We start from the raw sequence: 18115 nt of genomic DNA on the forward strand, positions 1-18115 counted from the left end.
GGCTGGTGCTCATCACCAGGTGGCTGGAGGGTGGACAGTGGTGGGCCCTGGAACAGGGTGCGGGTACACAGAGTTGCCCTTGGGGGGGGCTGCTTGGAAGGCTTTGCACATTGGAGGCTTAATCACTAGGCATTTTCTGAGCTCAGATGGTGGCTCCTTGGCACTCCAGCCCCTCACAGGGATGACTTTTATGCCAGTCCCCAGAGAGGAAGTTTTCCTGCTTCTCAGGGCTCAGCAGAGCATTCTTACTTGTTGGTTCTCTCCCAGTGGCTGCAGGATTCCCAGCTTTCAATGTAAATGTCATCCTTTGAGCGGAGCTCAGCGACCCTCAGCCTATGGGAGACCCTGGGGGCTGCTCTCTTTGATTATCCCCTCGGCTGGAAACTGGTGGCCATTCGGCTCAGCCCTGGGCCGTGCAGAAATTACCCAGGGAGGGGTGAGGGGTAGCCTGGTGGGGCTGCTCTGCAGTGCATTAATTTCTGCCACTCCTCCGAAGAAGCATGGCTCCTTAGCTGGGGACCTGTCACACCCCTGCCCGTGTCCTGGTGTCATCGGGCTGGATGCCGGGAGCTAAACGCAGCAGGAAAGGCCAAGACATCTGCGCTCGGAGCAGGGGCCTCAAGCACCCTGGGGAGTGGGAGGCACCAGCCCAAAGCTCCCATGACTTGGTGCTTTGGCTCAAGGTGGCAGCCCCCAAACCTGCATTCAGCCTAGTCCAGGTGCCATGAGGCCCATCCGGGGGCCTGACATAGTGTCAGGGTGGGGGACTGGCATCAGCGGCAGGTAGGAGGTCACCTGGGCTGGAGAAAGGACTGGGTCCGCTGAGAAGTAAGGGCTGGAAAGGAAGTTGGGTGTGGATTGCCATCTGAGATGGGTATTAAAGTAAAGAGGGAGTCAGGGATAGGTTGAGATGAGAGGCAGGTTGAGGTTGGAGTTGGAAATGGGATTAGGAGTATTACTGCTGTCAGGGCGAGGACTCGGGTGGACTTCAGCTTGATTTGGGCATCAGGGACGGGGCTGGGAGCGAAGTCGAGCTGGGATGAGATGAGGGTCAGTAGGACTGTGGCTGAAGCGTAGCTTCAGTGTTGGCGTGAGGGTTGGAGTCAGAGTGAGATGATATTTGGCTCCAAATTAGACCAAGAATTGATTGGGAAATAGGAAGAAGCCAGTTTTCTTTTCACTGATGTGAAACTTTCTGAGTGTGCACTCTCTGAGCAGGTGGAAAGCCCAAAGAGGACTCCTGGGGCTGTCACGGGAGTTCCCTGCCATCCACCACCTGTCTCATTCACTCGCCTCCTCCTGCCCATGCTTAGTCCCGTCTCCTTCTCCTTCCATCTATTCCTCTGGGCAAGGCTCACATGCGATCTCCCGTCTGATCACAGCAGATGGGACTGAGGCCCGTGCTGTGTCCTCTTACTGCAGAGTCCTCTGGGCTAAAGAACCACACTGGACCCAAGGCATTCTGGGTAAGGCTTCATCAGCTGGACCCTCATCCTAGGGCTGAGTGGGGACATGTAACGCCCCCCCACCCACTCCTTCCTGGCCCTTGCCAGGGCCCTGACCTCTCTCCTCATTCCTGCAGAGGCCCCAGCCCCTGCAGGCCCCCCTCACTTCTCAGTGTGACAACCTGACATCCTCCGGCACTCAGCTCTGGGGTCAGGCTTTTAAAGCTGTCACTGGGGAGGCCATGGCCCCTCTCTCACTTGTTCCCTTGCCCCAGTGTCCCTTCATGCAGAAACACGCATCAGGGCATAAAGCGCTGCGATGCCTTTTAAATGCAGGCAATTAGTGGCAAAATAAAATATAGAACAAGCATCTCCGCCTGCTTCTGGCAGGGGCTTACTAAAGGCTGTGTAAGGGACCCTGGGAACAGGTTGGGGGAACAGAAGATGGCGGTCCCAGTGCCCCGAACTCTTGCTGGGATAAGGTCGCAGAGAAGAGGAGCTCGTGGACTTCGAATTCACTCTCCAGCTTTGTTAGGGGGCTGGCCATGCAGGGCAGCTGTGGGGGCCTTGAGGGAGCGGAGGGAAAGTCCTGAAGCACAGTGAGACGCAGAGCATGGTGGCTTCGGGACGTGACAACCCTGGATGTGCACCCTGGCTCTGCCACTTCCCTGCTGTGACTTGGGCAGGATGTTTACCCTTTCTGAGCCTCAGTTGCCCTGGCTATAAAATGGGGATGATAATAGTTATACTAACCACTTAACCACATTGCTAGATTTATTTTTATTTTTTAATATTTTACATATTTATTTCTAGAGAGAGAGAAGGGGAGGAAGAGAGGGAGAGAAACATCAGTGTATGGTTGCCTCTCGTGTACCCTCCACCTGGGACCTGGCCCACAACCCAGGCATGTGCCCCGACTGGGAATCAAACCAGCGACCCTTGGGTTTGCAGGCCAGTACTCAATCCACTGAGCCACACCAGCTGGGGCCACATTGCTAGATTTAAATGAGGTAATAAATGGTCCACACTGCTCAAAAAAGAGGCCTCCCAGAAGGCAGTGAGGCTGAAGCCTGAAGGGGCAGGGATGTTGCAAGAGGTGCTGTGTGCACGGGGCCCAGGGCTCAGCAGGGAGTTGGGGGCCCAGGGGAAGCCGTGCGGTCCCCCTCCTGGGTGGGGGCTCTTCTTCACTGATACCCCTCTCAGGGGTTCCAGAGAGAAGCAGGTGGCTAGACTCTGACCATTAGAGGATGAAGGAGGAAGAACTTAGACTTAGTGATTCTGGGAGTAAGTTCCCCATTCAATCCTTCTCCCCCTACCCGCCTACTGGGAAGCCACACACAGTCAACCACCTAGGATGACTGACTGAATGTCCTGGAGCCTCAGTTTCCCTGGCGTGTTCCTTGACGGCAGAGAGCCCTCAACAGACACAGATCCTCGCAGACGTCTGGCACCTAAAGTCCTTCCTTCGTCCGTCGGTCTCTCCCACACTGCTCCATGCTGAGCACCCCTCAGGGGTGCTTCTCAGGGGAGAGGGCAGCGGTCAGGAAGCAACTCGGCAGATGGCAGTTGTGGGGGTGGGCAGAGAGGCTGGCCCAGGAGCCGGGGCGGCCAGTCCCTTGCCTCCTGCTCCCACGTGGACTCCCGTCCTGAAGCTCCAGCTCAGCCCTTTTCTTTAAATAAAAGGGATGACGTCATCCTCATGCTCAGCCGCTGAGCCAGAGGGAGGTGATCTGAGATACTGTGGAGGGGAAAGCAAGAAATGCTGGGGCTGAGGGCGGGGATGCCAAGGCCAGATGAAGGACAAATACCAAGCCCCCTGGGAACACCTGTGTGTGTGTGTGTGTGTGTGTGTGTGTGTGTTTCTGTCTCACGGGGCTCAGCCACGAGTATGTGCTGGGGAACTGCAGGATCACACAGTGTTAGAGCAGAGATGGAACTTCTGGCACTGCTAGGAAAGAAGGGACTCATAGCTAACACAGTGGCGTTAGGTCTAGACAAGTCCTTTTATGTTCCTGCGTCTCAGTTTCCTCATCTGGAAAATGGGGCGACCATGGTGTTGGCCTTGCAGGCATGTTGTGTGGAAGGACTGGAAGAGATCATGAATGTAAGGGCTTGGCGCACAGCAGGTGCACCATTAAATGGTGGGGGGCGGGGGGGGGGTGGCTGCTGTGAATGTGATTGGGCAGGAGCAAGTCCGGCAGCAGAGAGCACTTGCTGGCATCAGTAGGCCTCTGCTGCGATCCACCCAACCCTTCCTAGCCAGAGCCTGGACCTGGGCTCTGCCAGGTCGGGGCTACATGGCCCTCCCCAGCAATTTGGGCTCACCTGCCAGAAGTTCCCTTCTGGTCCTGGGGGGCCTGCTCCCTTTCGGCGGGGGGCAGCCCTGAGTCCTTCTGCAGAAGCCCTGAGTTCCCTTTTTCCTGAGCAGCTCTGAGGCCTCCCCACCTATTCCCCCATCCCTCCCACCACCCCCCACCCCCGCACCCTGAATTTGCTCAGGCTTCTGACAGCTTCTTCACACCTGAGCTCTGGCCCCTGGGCTGCAGCTCCTGTTCCCCCTCAATGTCCCTTTCATTCTCCCTCCCCCGCTCTCACAAGTACCTCACTTTCCTTTGCTCATCTCGGCTTCCCTTCCTCTGTGTTCCCTCCTCAGTCCCTCTCCCTTTCTCTCTGCCTCTTCCTGTCTCTCCTTGTCCCTGTGTCTGTTCAGTCTCTATCCCTGCCCCTCTGTCCCAGTTGTCCCGTCTCAATATGAACCCGATGGCTGCCTCTGCCTACCAGTCTCTCTGTTGCTCTCCATCCCACGCGGCATTTTTTCCTGCTCTATAAAAGGTGGTCCCCAGCCTTGGAAAGGCACACGGGGCCGGGGCCAGGCCGGTCACCCAGAAGGGGAAGGCTCCCCCAGCTTCTCGCCTCGCCAAGTGGGGCGCAGCCCTGGCTCTCTGTGCTTCCTGCGCACGGGTGTGTGTGGGCTGAGGGCAGAAGGCCCATCTTGCCTGTCATCTGGAGAGACGTGTGTGCAAAATGTTAGCTCTGTGGCTCCGATTCAGCTTCTGGTGGCTGGCTTCAGAACACAATGACAGAATGGGGTGATGGGGACCCAGAAAAGGGAGCTGGGCTGGAGAAGGAGTCCCGGGACTTTGGCAGAGGAGCCGGGGCTGCCTGGAGATGACTCTGGGCGGGAGAGTAGAGGGGATGGGCGGGGGTCGTGACACCACTGGATGCAACGGTGCAGACTGGAGGGGGTGAAAGTGAAGGGGTTCAGGGAGGGGCTGGAGTGGGAGAAGGGGGCATTGGGTGTCATGAAGGGGACCCTGGGTGGGTGGAGGAGACCTAAGATACAGCGATGGGACATTGGGTGAGGGTCCAAGGGATGGTGAGTGAGGGGAAGAGGACATGGAATGGGTAGAAGGAGACATTACAGGAAGCATGGGTGTGGTGAAAGGCTATGAAAAGGAGTTCCTAGGGACCTCCCCCACCCATGGTTTGCCTTTCACCTGTATCCCCACTCGCACCTTGTGCTAGGACCCCCTGACCCCCTGTTCCCATTTCTCATCGTGTTGCTTCTGGCTCCAGCCCTCACTCTTGGGCCCTGGGCTTCCCCATTTCCCCCCCCACCCCCCCCCCACCCCCGCGCAGTGTTGAGTTGCCAACAGCCCTTCCCCTTTAGAGGCCTGCATGTGACCGGCCGTTTCAGGGCTGACCCTGCAGAGATCTGTTTATCTGCCCGTCTATCTGCCTGTGTATCCATGTGGTCCCGAAAGAAGAGCCCGGGTTCCCACTAGCCCTGGTCTGGTGGAATCAGCAGTTCTCACCTGAAAAGAAGCAGGTGAGAGCTCGCGAGCCCGGGTCGGCGAGCCGGAGGCTCTGCGGGGGAGGATCAGAGCAGGAAGGGGGTTGCCAGCACATTCCAGCCAGCACTGCTGGAACCCAGTGTGTGCCCAGGGCCTGCGTGTGTCCGGGCCACAGACAGCACACACAGTAGCTCAAGGCCAAGTCCGCCTGCTGCTTCTCCTCCCAGGACCTTTGGCCCGTGTCTGCATCCACGGGGGCCTGAAGAGAGACACTATAGCCTCCGGTTTGGAGAAGAGGAAACCAATTTCAAAATATATCCTGGTAACAATAGTAATATTGGCAAAGCTGCCACACATGGGGAACTTCCTCAGTGTGAGGCTATGGGGAAGCTCGGTACATTAATTGAAATAACATCTTCACAGCTATCTGTGAGGTGGATGTTATTTTTAGCCCCATTTTCCGGAGAAAGAAAATGAGGCTGAGCCAGTTTGTCACCTGTCTGGATTCTTACCTGGGCCCATTTGCCTCCACAGCTTGTGCTTTGAACCCCTGCAGACTCTGTGAAGCTTCCCCCCTCACCTCCAACTTCAGGACCCTGGGAGGTGTGAGTGAGTGGGTCCTGAACAGTCTGGGGCCGCAGCTGTGGGAGGGGCCATGTCCTGCAGGCTCCTCCACCAAGGCTTGGGGCAGCCTTCTAGACCCTCATGGGCCTGAAGATCCTCCTGCCTCCACCAACAGTCTCTGAAAACATTAACTGGTTACACTTGTAGCCAATGGGGAGGAGACCCCAGTTTAGGCCCCCTCCCTGGGCTGTGGATGGGAACAAGGGAGCAGAGGGAGAGGCTGTCCAGGGTCCACTCCTGCCTCAGCTGCCCTGCCCTACAGGCCGCAGGACCCCCTGCCAGGTTGTGGGGGTGCATGGAGACCCTCCTCCACATCTCCGTGTGGGCGTACTGGGCTGCTGTGTTCCCGTGGTGCCGGTGGGTGCGTGACGATGGCAGCTCCCACCCGGCAGAGCCGTGAACAGAAGGGGCGAGCTGCCGGCAGCTTTAAATAGCTTCTCGCTGTATCTCACTTGCCAGAAGCCCCACCCCCACCCCCAAGTCTGGCTGCCCCAGGGAGGGGCTGCGTGAGCCCCAGAAATGAGGCCAAGACAGAGGGGCTTAGCTCCCCCAGCTCGGAAACAGCCTCCAGTCACAGAAATGCCTGCCAAACACACCTGTTCATCACTATGTGTAAGAGGCTCGGCCTGCTTTTTTCTTGGGTACCGGGTGTCCAGGAAATCGCTTAAGGGACTGTGAGCTGTCAGGGGACAGGCTCTGCCTGGGCCTGTGTCTTGGCTGCGAGGCTGCAGCAGGCAGGTTTTCATCCCACCCTCCCTTAAGGGGGTGCACAGGCCCAGGTGTGGCCCGGCCTCTCTGACTCTAAGAAGCAGCCCACCAGGCCCTGCTGCTGAGAGCAGTCAGCGGGGGCCCTCGGGCATCAGTTTGCCCCCCCTGGGCCGACATCTGTCTACAGACCTCCTTGAAGATCTGCCCCTGCCACCAATCCCCCGTCACTCTCCTCACTCCCCCATCTCACGTTAGTCAGGGGACCTGCCTTCGGCTCCCCAAATCTGCCCAGCTCATTCCCACCTCAGGACCTTTGCACTTGCTGTCCCCTCTGCCAGGAATTCTCCTCTGTGGCTTTCCCCATAGTTGGAGCCAGGTTCACACTAGGGTTTTCATGGGCCCTAAGTAACTCTTTTGTGGGTTCTTTCATCCATAAAAAGATATGTTATATTTTTTACAGATTATATTTTGCGGTTGCATTGGTAGAACCATGGATATATTAATGTATATTAAAATATTTTCTTTAACCTAAATGTTCATATTTTTTTATTTTTAAAGAAATTGAAACATCTTCATGGGCTCTAGGTACTGTGCTACTGTCCCTGATGGAATGGGTGGTCCCAGCTGGAACCTCCTCATAATTTCGGCTGCAGCTCAAACGTCACTTCCTCTGAAAGGCCTTCCTTGAACACTCCCTTTGAAACACTCGCTATAGCCATGCACTCAAATAGCCATGGCTCATTACCTTGGTTTCTCTCCTTCACAGCATTTACAATGATCTGACAATGTCTAGTTCATAGTTTAGTTGTTGTCTGTTCTCCTATATCAGAATGAAAGCTCCATGAAGGCAGGGACTTGGCCTTTTCACTGCTGAATAACCAGCGCCTACTGTCATGGGTCTGTAGAATGGGTCGATGAACAGGCTTGAGTCACCTGACCCAACGTAGACTCCCTCCTCTCAGCCACCTTGACATTGATGTTCTCCCTTAGACACCCCTCAGACTCTTCTGAGGTTCGAAGAAAGAAGGGGATTCGTACACAGGCCTCACACACAACTCACTTCGCCTCTCAGAGCCTCGGTTTCTTTATCTGGAAAGTGGGAAGAATAGTGCTGATCTGTTCTGAGAAGGAAATGAGATGGAGTATGTCAAAGCAACGTACCAACCCTAAGAAGGTGTTCAATAAGTTCAAGTTTCTTCTGCCCCTTCTCCCTGGCCAACCCAGAGCTTGTTCTTGTCCACAGCAGAGGAAGCTCGCGGCCCCGAGGCCTACCGACTTCTAAACACAGTAGGTGCTCAGTAAACAGTTGTTGGTCACTGGTTGACCATGTCTTCTCTCCCTCCTCCAGCAAAACCTTAAACAGAAACCCAGCAGAAAGTCACAATATCTTCCCTTCTTGCTCTCTTTCTACAAATATTTACTGAGCCCCCTACTATGTAACAAACGCTGTGCTTGGCTTTAGGGATCGATGATAAGGTAAAAAAGAAAAAAAAAGAAAGCCTGGTCTCTGCCTTCCTGGAGCTGATGGTCTGGTGGGCTGGACAGGGGTTAACCAAACACTCAGTCACACATCACCGCACTGGTGCCGACAACTCCAGAGAAGAGAGCCTCAGTGGGTGGTGAGGACACGTGACGGGGAACTTGGCCAGGTCAAGGAGGTCAGGGACAGCTTCCCCGAGGAGACAGTGACTAACCTGAAATCTGAGGAAGGAATTGGAGTTTACTAGGCAATAAGCAACACTGGTGGTAGGAGTCAGTATGCTAGACAGTGGGGATAGCACGTGCAAATGTCCTGTGGTCAAAAGGATGCTGCTAGCCGATGAGGAATCAAAGGGAGACAGAGGTGGTCATGCCATATGAAACAAGGCTGGAGAAGTGGCCAGTGGCCACACTGTGTAGGACCTTATAGGCTGCATATGGCACTTTGTCTTTTATCTGGAGGTCCTCAAAGGGTTTTAAGTGACATGATCAGGTTGGCATTTTGAAGAGATGCCTTTAGCTGCATATGAAATACAGAAGGTGGATGGCAAATAACGTGTCCTACTTGTCACAATCCCCAGTTCTTACCCCTATAGCTGACAGTGCTCAGCAGTTACAGCAGGGGTTCTCAAAGTTTGGTCCTCAGGCCGGCAATATGAACATCCCCTGGGAATCTGTTACAAATGCAAAAAAATCAGACCTCACACCAGACCCTGTGAATGGGAAAGTTGGGAGTGAAAGCCAGCAATCAATGCTTCGACCTCCAGGTGATTCTGCCCAGGCTGAAATTTGAGAACCACTGAACTATAACACTTCCTACTAAGCCTAAGGTAGCATCAAAAGCATCCTCCCCACACACTCCAAGCAGTTACTACGGATCAGTTCCAGCGCCTCTGTGAGGCCAGTTGCACAGAGCACTGGGCTGGGGGCTGCTCGCGAGGGGCTGCACAAACGCAGCTCTGGATCTCAAGAAGCTGAACCCCGACAAAGTCCTAAAGGCAGCCAAGCAGCTAAGTGTGTGAGGCAAAAGAGCACTGGACACAGGGTCTGGAGATCCAACCTCAAGTCTCTACTCAGCCTCTGCCAGCTGGTGGCACAGCTGTAGGAGCCCGTTCTCCCTCCCAGGCCTCAGTTTCCTCATGTGCATTGAAGAAAGTGGCTCTGAGCGGTGGCCTCCTTTCCTGCAGCTTTGGAGCCAGAGTGAAGCCGAATGCGTGCACGTCCCCAGGGAAACCCCCTATCAATCAGCCTCCCCCAGGAGTAGGGCGCAGCACATGACTCAGCCCCTGGAAGGAGGCATCCATCACCCTGGGCAGCCAGTGAGGGCAGAGAACCAGGGGAGAACAGCTTGGGAGGGAGGGAAGGAGTGGGGAGAGCTCTTTGCCCCTCTGCTGCTCCACCCCTTCCTCAGGCTTTGGACCCATTAACACTCAAGGGGGACTCTAAGCCCAGAGGAGGGTGAAACCCAAGATGGAGAGTGCAAAGAAGGCTGGAGGTCAAATTCTATGAAACATGCAGGATAGAGCCAATTCGGCCCTGAACTGCTTATAAATCCTGAGATTAATTGCCAAAATCCCGCCCAGATCCATTTATCTGGCTGCTTCTCAGCGAATATCACTTCAGTAGAGAGGCCTCCCCAGACCAGCCATCTGTCCCCCACCCTCCCATCACCTCTGTGCTGTCCTCACGCTTCCGCTCTTTCCTCGGAACCCCTGGGCTGACCTGTTTGCTGACCTGCGGTCATCTGCCCACACCCTCCTGGCGCGTCCGCTCCCTGAGGGCAGCAGCCTCCGCGTCTGCTCCCAGCTCTCCCCAGAGTCATGACTTACTCCATGATGCTGGGAACTGTTTTCGGTCATCTACACACATTATTTCATCGTGCCCGTCTTTGAAAGAGGCAACATAATTATTTCTCATTCTTTGGATGGAAATGCTAAGGACAGAAAGATTAGTGACTTGCTCAAAGGTCACACAGCGAGGAAGTGATAGAAGCCCTACTTGGACTCAAGGCTGTCTGACCCCAAAACTCAAAATATTTGGAATGTGAAAGCCAAGGAACTGTTAGAGCGCTGGGGGTGGGGGAGAGTATTGATCCAAACGTCCCCAGTTACTGATAAGGATGCATTAGCCCAGAGCAAGGAGGTCCCTTCTGAAGCTGGAGTTACTTAATTTAGGATTTCTAAAGGGAAGTTCTGCTTTACACAGCTGCTGTCCAACTTCTAGAATTTGTCACCCCCAAGGGGGTCTTCACAAGCTGAAAATAGAAGGGAGTTCAGAACGGGTTGCACAGAATTAATGGCTGCCGGTCCCCAGCAGTAATTAAAGGAAGTGAGAGATGCTGGGGCTGGGGCTGGGTCTGAGGCTGAGACCTACGAGGTCAGCATCAGGCTGCGGACCGCCACCGCCTCCCCCAAACGGGCCTGGGATTCTCCTGCAGAGAAGCCGGGGGAGGAGTATGATCTCGACTTCCCAGCCCCTACCCCCACCCCACCCCCGCCCACGCCTCCACCCCTGCCCCTTGCAGGATTTGGCTGATGGCCAGCCCCTCCCCCTTGCTCCCACCCTCACCATCTTCATTGTCCCCTCCATCCCCCAGGCCCAGCAGGACTGTGAGGGGCTGGCTGACCGGGCTTGCCGTCTGGGCTTGCTGACTCATGCACCTGCCCAAGATAGGCAATTTCCATGTATTTTTGTTTTCTGAGTATTTTCTTTGCTTTCAGTTTTTAAAGAAAAAGCTATTTTTGCAAGATCTTCATTACTTCCTAATTAATCACATTTCTTCCATTTTTTGTCTTGTTAAATATCAAACTTAACAAGCAGCTCATTCTCATTTGTTTCAGGTTCATAGTGAATTTGGTGCCCAACATCCTTTCCTTCAGGTGAGCCGGGGGCTACAGAGCCCCACCCCCACCCCCATGGGGCATCCCCACTCTCCAGCAGCTTCCCTTTGGGGAATGCCACTCTCATTAGCCTGCCCTCTTGACCTCCCCGCCTCTTCTCCCTTCCGCCTCCACGCCTCCATGCAGAGTGAGTGTCTGCCTTCTCTGCTCTTCTGCCTTCTCCTCCCCTCCACCTTCCTCCCTTACTCCTCTTGGTCTGCCACCTCCCACAGCTTCCTGCTCTCCGCTGCACCCATCTTCCTTCTCCCCAGCCCCATCTTTAACCTCCTCTTCCCCTTCCCCTTCCCTTCCTTCTCCCACTGCAATACCCTCACACCCCAGAGCCACCCTCAGAGCCTCCAAGGCCTTCTCAGCCCACTCCACCACCCACACCCCCTTCTCCAAACATCACCCACGGGCCCAAGTTGTGGCTACTCCTGCAGGTGGGTGTTCGGCTCTTGTCTCTCAGCTGCTAATTCATCCTGCTCCCCGTCCCCAGCCCTGCATAGTCTCCCTGAAATTGCTTAATCCCTGAAAGCTCACTTCCACAAAGCCCAGCTGCAGTGGTTCTTGGAGGGGAGGGGCACTGCGGACAGGACAGGTCCCTAGGACTCCAGGGTATGGCCCCTCTTTGAGCTGTGCTAGGATGTCAGGGCTGAGGCCAGCAACTCTCACCAGATCCTGCCCCACTTTATGGAGACCCTGGTAGGGATGCTGGCCCCTCTCACCCACCTCAGGCTCCCCAGGCACGGGGTCCTGTGGTCACCCAAGGGCAGTGGGTAGCTGGAGCTGAAACCCCTCTGCACAAGCAGCAGCCTGGGCCCACTGCTGGGGCCTGGTTTCTGTGGGGGCATTTTCTGGCCTCTGGCTGGAGGCAGTGGTCTGAATGTTCCCACAGGCACCCTCCATGCGCGTGCCCACAGCCATGCCCACACAGCACGTGCATCCATCTCACACAGCTCTACGTACTCTACACGCCAGAGCCAGGCATCTCACGTGGGGTGCAGCAGAATTACCTAGAAGGCTTATTAGAGTGCTAGTCTCCACCCCCATCCAGGTTTCTGATTTGGTGGATCTGGGTGGGACCTGAGAATGTGCATTTTAAGCAAACGCCCAGGAACGGCTGATGCTGCTGGTCTGGGTACCACCCTTTGAAAACCACTGACTAGAGAGGTCCACACGTGCACACTCAGGAGGGTGCGCATCCATGCGTGGGAGGTTTTGTAAAACAGCGAGAGCAAGGCAGCTGAGGAGGACTGGAAGCTCTGAGCTGCGTGTGGGCAGCTCACCCAGCCCAGGAACGCCAACTGCTGTAGCATTCTCTCGCTGTCTCCGGCTCTTGCTGTTTCTTCACCAGTCTCCAGGTTTCTGTGCACCTCTTTCCCAGTCTCCCCGCCATCCCTGCAGCCTCCAGGTGGCTTCCCAGCCACTCTGCACACGTGAGCTCATCCATCTCTATCGCCCCGTGAGTGAGTGGCAGGCAGGTGAGAGAAGAAGATTACAGAAGAACAGGCTCAGCTCCCCGCGAACAGGGAGCTCGCTCACAGCAAGAGCGCAGCCAATTAGTCCCCCTGTTCTGGGGAATAATCATTAATGCCACAGGAAGTTCTAAACAAGCAATTAAATCATTCCTGGGGAAGGCGCAGCGAGCCTGTGCCACAGTCAAGCCTGCCTTGTACCACTGGTCTGGGGAAGGCTCTCCTGGGAGCGGGGAGGACAGGGGAGATGGGCGCTGCCCCCACCCAGCAGCCAGTCCAGTGGGGTCAGCCCCAAACCACCCTCTGTGCTCGGAGCTGGACACCCAGCCACTGTCCCCAGGGTCCCTCCTGACCCACCCATGGTGGAGGCTGTGTTCTGGCAGCTCTTCATGATCTCACGCCTTCTAAAACCTTGCCCAGCTGATGAATCTATTAATTTGTCACCTACTTTGCACCAGGCACTATTCCAGGGCCTGGGCAGATACAGGTCCAGGACAAGACAGATGAGCTCCCTGTCCTCGGGGAGCTCACTGTCTAGACAGGGACCTCATCTATCCTGTTCTGGATCGGTATCTGCCCGGGCCCCAGAATAAGTAACTAAGACAATAATCATAAATGTGGCAAGTGCTGAGGAGGAGGTAAACAGGGCATGCAGTGTTCTGAGTGGAGCATCTTCCTGGGCGGCCCTGCACACCTTGAGAGGCAGGCCTCCGGCGTTGGCCGGCAGTCTGTGCCCATGTCCTGGGCCCACAGACCCAGGAGGTGCTGCTCCCCTGAACACCTGCAGCATCGGAGCAGTCCTCTTCCTACCCCGCGTCCCCGCCATGCTATCTTTAGAAAGATAATGAGTATCTATAACAGTTACTGTTTTTTAACACTTACTATGTGCCAGGCATTGCACTGAGCAATTTATGGTCATTACATCATTTCATCCAGAGAACAATAATAACGTTATGAAGTAGGTGTTTTTAATCCCCATTTTACAGACAAGGAAATGGAGCCCTGGAATGTTTGGGCCATTTGGCCAAGTCACACAGTAAGTAACTGGGGGCTCGAACTGAGTTCTGTCTGTCTGAGTCCTGAGCAGAGGCATTTAGCCAACGCCCCCCCTCGCCCCGCCCCACCATCCTACCTCCCTCCAGCATTGATTTCAGGGCTGAGAGACCGTGTAGACTGGGGTCCCTGTGGAGATGGGCTATATCAGCTTGTACTAGTTACTAAAATATCGCAAGAAGGGGCTCTCCTCCCCTCCAAGTCTCTGACGTGCAGCCCACACAGGGGAAACCGAGCTGGCCGGCTGCAGGACCCCCTCCCTCAGGAGCTCTAGGACAGTCGGGCTCCTCCGGCATCCTCAGCCTATGGGTCTCTGTAGAACCCAGAGAGACCACAAACCCGCCCCTGCCCCTGCTGCCCCCCAGGCCTCTGCAGCGGGGGGGGGGGGGGGCGGCTCCTCCAAGTGTTCCCACATGACCTCTACCTCCTGCACCTGCGGCCAGGACACACTCCCCAGGGCCACTGGGGCAGCCAGAGGCAGAGAGGACCGGAGCCTGGGTCTGCGGTGACTAATCGGCTGGTGCATGGGAGGCCATGGTGAATTATTCACACGGATTCTGTGAATTATTCAAGTTGTTATTATTTATTTTTCAGATGTGCCTGCAGCAGAGCCTCCAGGCCCGTGTTCAAAGGGTGACATAACTCCAGCTCTCGACCGCCTCTGTCTGTGGAGAAAGAGCCAGGCCTGTCTCCAGCCTCGCCCAGGAGGCCCAGAGAGCAGGCTGAGGGCAGGCAGCTGCTGCCTTAGGGGCAGACGCCTGCAGAGTCCCAATCCTAAGCCCAGTTACAGAAATAATGTCACCGCGTACTGAGTCCTCGTTGCGCCCCAGCACTGTGCTTTCCACATATGGGCACAAGTGAATGGCCCAGCAACCCTATGAAGAGCGTTATCCACCCCATTTTACAGATGATGGGACTGAGGCTCGGAGATGTAATGTCGCTTGTCCAGGGCCACCAGTCCCCATAATTGGGATTCAGGCCCAGGTCTGTGGACGCTACAGCCAGTGGTCACCACGTTCCATGTGTCTGTGGGTGTTATGCCTGACAAAGTCCCAGCAAACACCTTTGCTGCCCAGCTGTGCCCCCACTCCCACCAATGGCTTCAAACCAGGCTGAGGGCAGGCCTGTGCCTCCAGAGCTCTCAGGAGGCTTCTGTGTTTCCATGGCAACAGGACCATGAACAGCCAAAGCTGAGCTTGGTCTGCTCCTATGGAGCGAAGTGGCCTTTGCCCAAAGAGTCTCCAGGTGCCCAGGCTCAGAGCAAGTGCGACTCGGGGCTTCCCCAACCTCACCAAGCCCCCGCCTGCCCCAAACACAGACGGAGCACGCCTCCCTCCCAGAGCTCTGGTAGAAGAAGCCATGCCAGCCTCCCTGCCTCCTTCACGCAACTCCCCTGCTGCCTAACTCCACGCCTCTGGCTGCAGCTCCGGTCCTTGTCCCTGTGGAATCCGCTCCCCCTCCTGCCTAGCTGACATGTGGAGGAGGCAAAGAGCACACGCCCAGGGGAGGCCCCGAGGGCCCCTTCTCAAGGTGACTATAACTTTACGGAAACACTCTCCTGTCCTGGAAGGGCACCTGTGTCTTCCTGCTACTCCATTCATTCATTCATTCAGTCAGCCAGTCCTTCAGTGAACATTTGTCAAGTGCCTACTATGTGTTAGGCACTGTTCCAGATGCTAAGGGAGTGGCCAAGAGCAATAGGCCTCCTGGTCAGGGTCCCTCCCCTCCCCTTCCAAGGTAACCTAGGCCCCTGTCCCAGGACCTGTCTCTCCTGACACCAAGGACACAAAATCACAGGCAAACTGAATTCAAGCCAGACTCTACCAGACCCCGACTCTGGGTGACCTTGGCCAGCAGCTCCCCTCTCTGCCTTTCCCCCTTTAAAATAAGGGAGTGGGGCCAGAATCTGCTTTCTAAGTTCTTGCCAACCCCGCTTCTCTCTGGTGTCAGTAACTCAATCACCACGTCCATCCCACAGGTGAGAAAGTCAGGGCAGTGCACCTGCCTCACCTCAGTGGACTCAGTGCCTGCCTCTTCCGCCTGACTCCTGCATTTTAAAGGGGGTCTGGGGTGGCTCTGCTGCAATGGTGGATTTTTCCAGAGAGGCTTGGGGGCTGGCAAGAAAGGAAACAAACATTTGTGGGATGCCTGTTCTTTCCTTGCCAGTATTCTTTTTTTTTTCCTGGAGATTTTATTTATTTATTTTTAGAGAGAGGGAAAGGAAGGAGAAAGAGAGGGAGAGAAATATCAAAATGTGGTTGTTTCTTGTGTGTCCCCTACTGGGGACCTGGCCCACAACCCAGACATGTGCCCTGACTGGGAATCAAACTGGCGACCCTTTGGTTCGAAGGCCGGCATTCAATCCACTGAGCCACACCAGCCAAGGCTCCTTGCTAATGTTCTTTATCAACCTTGGGGGCGGGGAGGAGAGATGATTATTGCCATTCTACAGACTGGGACCCAGGCCACACAGCCAGTAAGTTGCAGGACTGGGATCTGAACCCAGGCCCACGGCTGCCCATGCTTACCAGGCTCTGCCTCACCTCAGTTGGGCCCTGGGGACGAGCAGAGTGGCTTCCTCTTCCAAAGCCTGTGTTGGAGCTGGGGACGAGAGCTCTTCACTGAAGCCAGGGGGTTGGGTGCCTCTGGTTTCTACCTTCTCCACCAAAAAAGGAGAGGAAAACCTTGGGCCCAGCTGTGCTGAGTCATACAGGGCCCAGGAAATCCAGGTTTATATTTACCCCAAAGCAGCCGCCTCAGCAGGTTTGCGGCTGTGCCCTCAAAGCACCTGGACTCGTTTCCTGTCTGGGCAGGCAGGTGAGATGGGACTACAGAGCAGGAACTCGCTGGCTGGAGCTGGGCCGTCCCCAGCCCTTGGGGCACCACCTCTGGCCCAGTCAGTGACCTTGGGGGCTGGACCCCGGTCTCCACCTCAGGCTGGCCTGAGGTCAGTCAGGTCCTGTCCCCAGTGGTCCCCAGACCACCACAGTCTGAACCCCTAGGCGTGTTAATGCTGCCAGACCACCAGCACGGGGGAGAGGAGGCCCCACAGGAGTGTGTGCGACACGGGTTGGTGCCACGCCTCCCCTGAAGCTCAGAACTGCTGGGCCGACCCTTCAAAGCCACGGGGCTGTTGTGAGGGTGACACCAGGTGACATGGACAAGTGCTCAGGAAAGGCCAGCTAGGAGGAGCACGGCACCCACCCCTAGCCTTCCTCTCCTTCCCTTTCCCGCCCCGACCCCTGGGAGCAGAGGCTGGGCCTGGGGCTGCAGCTCTGCGAGGACTGAGCTTGTCCAGCAGGTTCTCAGCGCCGCACAGCTGCAGTGTGTCTGGTGGCAGTTTCTGAATGGCGCCCACTCTCCAGGCCCCAGGCCCTGTTGGCCCCTCTCAAAGCTCCAGCAGGAAGCCAGCTCTGCAGGCCTCTGTCTTGGACAGACTGGGGTGGCAGGTCCCCTGCCGGAGCCCCTGAGGTCAGAAAGAGCTGCCTTGTGGTCTGGGACAGAAGATTTAGGGCTCAGGGGGTAGCCCCACTCCATCTGGGGAGCCACCGTTTAGGGAGGACATGCGTCCCAGGCAGCTTATGTCCCCTACTGCTCTTCCTCTCACCCCTGGCCGAGGTTCAGTAGTGCTCTCAGTTCTGCTTACAGGAGACAGACCCGGGGCTCAGTCTTTGCCCAAAGTAGGGGAGCGGTGAGTGGAGGAGCTGGGCTTGAACCCAGGTCCCCGTGACTGCAGTTTGTGTGTATGCCACTGTGTGATCCCGCCTCCCTAAGTCTTCCCCAGCATGGGGGCCCTCGCCCTACATGCTTTTCCTCACTTAACTTTCACAACAGCCCTCTGAGAGGCAGTCCATTATTATTGCTTCTGTCTTATAAGGAAGAAAACCCACTCAGAAAGCTGGGAAGCTAGGCTCACTTAGCTTGACTCTTTCACTGTTACATCTGGGGTTCTGGAAAAATACTGCACCCCATTCATCTCCCACGATTGTGCTTCAACTCCAAGGCACCCCTCTGGCCCACTACCCACCCAAGTCCCTACCTCCCTTCTGTTTGGGGGTCTCCTCACCACACCTGTGCCCTCACTGTGGCCCCTCTGACCCTGAGCCAGGACAGGCAGAGGTGGGACCCCACTCCCAGCTCCAAACAACTAGCTGCCCTTCCCACTGCCTTTGGGCCCACTGGGAATTTGCCCCTAATTGCATCTCAGGCTGGGAGGCTATTAGCCTGTGATTGCATCCCCAGCGCCCTCCTTGCCCCCTGGGCACCCACTCACAGCTTCCACGGGGGTTTGAGATGATGTAAATCCCCAACCCAAGAGCCTGGTGCAGCTTGGCTCCCCCACACACCTCCATCATCCGGTCCCGGCCCGGCTCCTCCCCAGGGAACTGAGTCCCCTCACTGAGGGGCAGCAGCGGGGGTTCCCAGTCAGTCAAGGGCAGCACACAGCTGGGCACTCACCACAAGGGCTGCCGCAGGAGCCTCAGACTGCCCCCTCCCCACCACGTGCCCCCCCTCCCCCCACCAGCTGTTTCCACTTCCTCCCTGTTCCCTCCACCAAAGGGCAAGATCCTGGGGGTTTGGACTTGGGAGTCCTCTTACTGGCTCAGTCATTCTCTCCCTGTGACCTTGGACAAGTCCTTTCCACTCTCTGGGCC

The 18115-nt window shown here is 56.1% G+C and overlaps 1 long non-coding RNA gene across 1 annotated transcript; it reads left to right on the top strand.

Moving 5' to 3' along the window:
* The first annotated feature begins 1349 nt into the window (after positions 1–1349).
* Positions 1350–14476, top strand: LOC118497936. The gene is made up of 4 exons (XR_004900456.1): positions 1350–1466; positions 10891–10929; positions 13394–13443; positions 14055–14476. It is a non-coding gene; the product is annotated as an uncharacterized LOC118497936 (long non-coding RNA).
* The last annotated feature ends 3639 nt before the right edge of the window (positions 14477–18115 follow it).

The sequence above is a fragment of the Phyllostomus discolor genome, chromosome 13 (assembly GCF_004126475.2).
Source record: "Phyllostomus discolor isolate MPI-MPIP mPhyDis1 chromosome 13, mPhyDis1.pri.v3, whole genome shotgun sequence".
NCBI classification, from domain to species: domain Eukaryota; kingdom Metazoa; phylum Chordata; class Mammalia; order Chiroptera; family Phyllostomidae; genus Phyllostomus; species Phyllostomus discolor.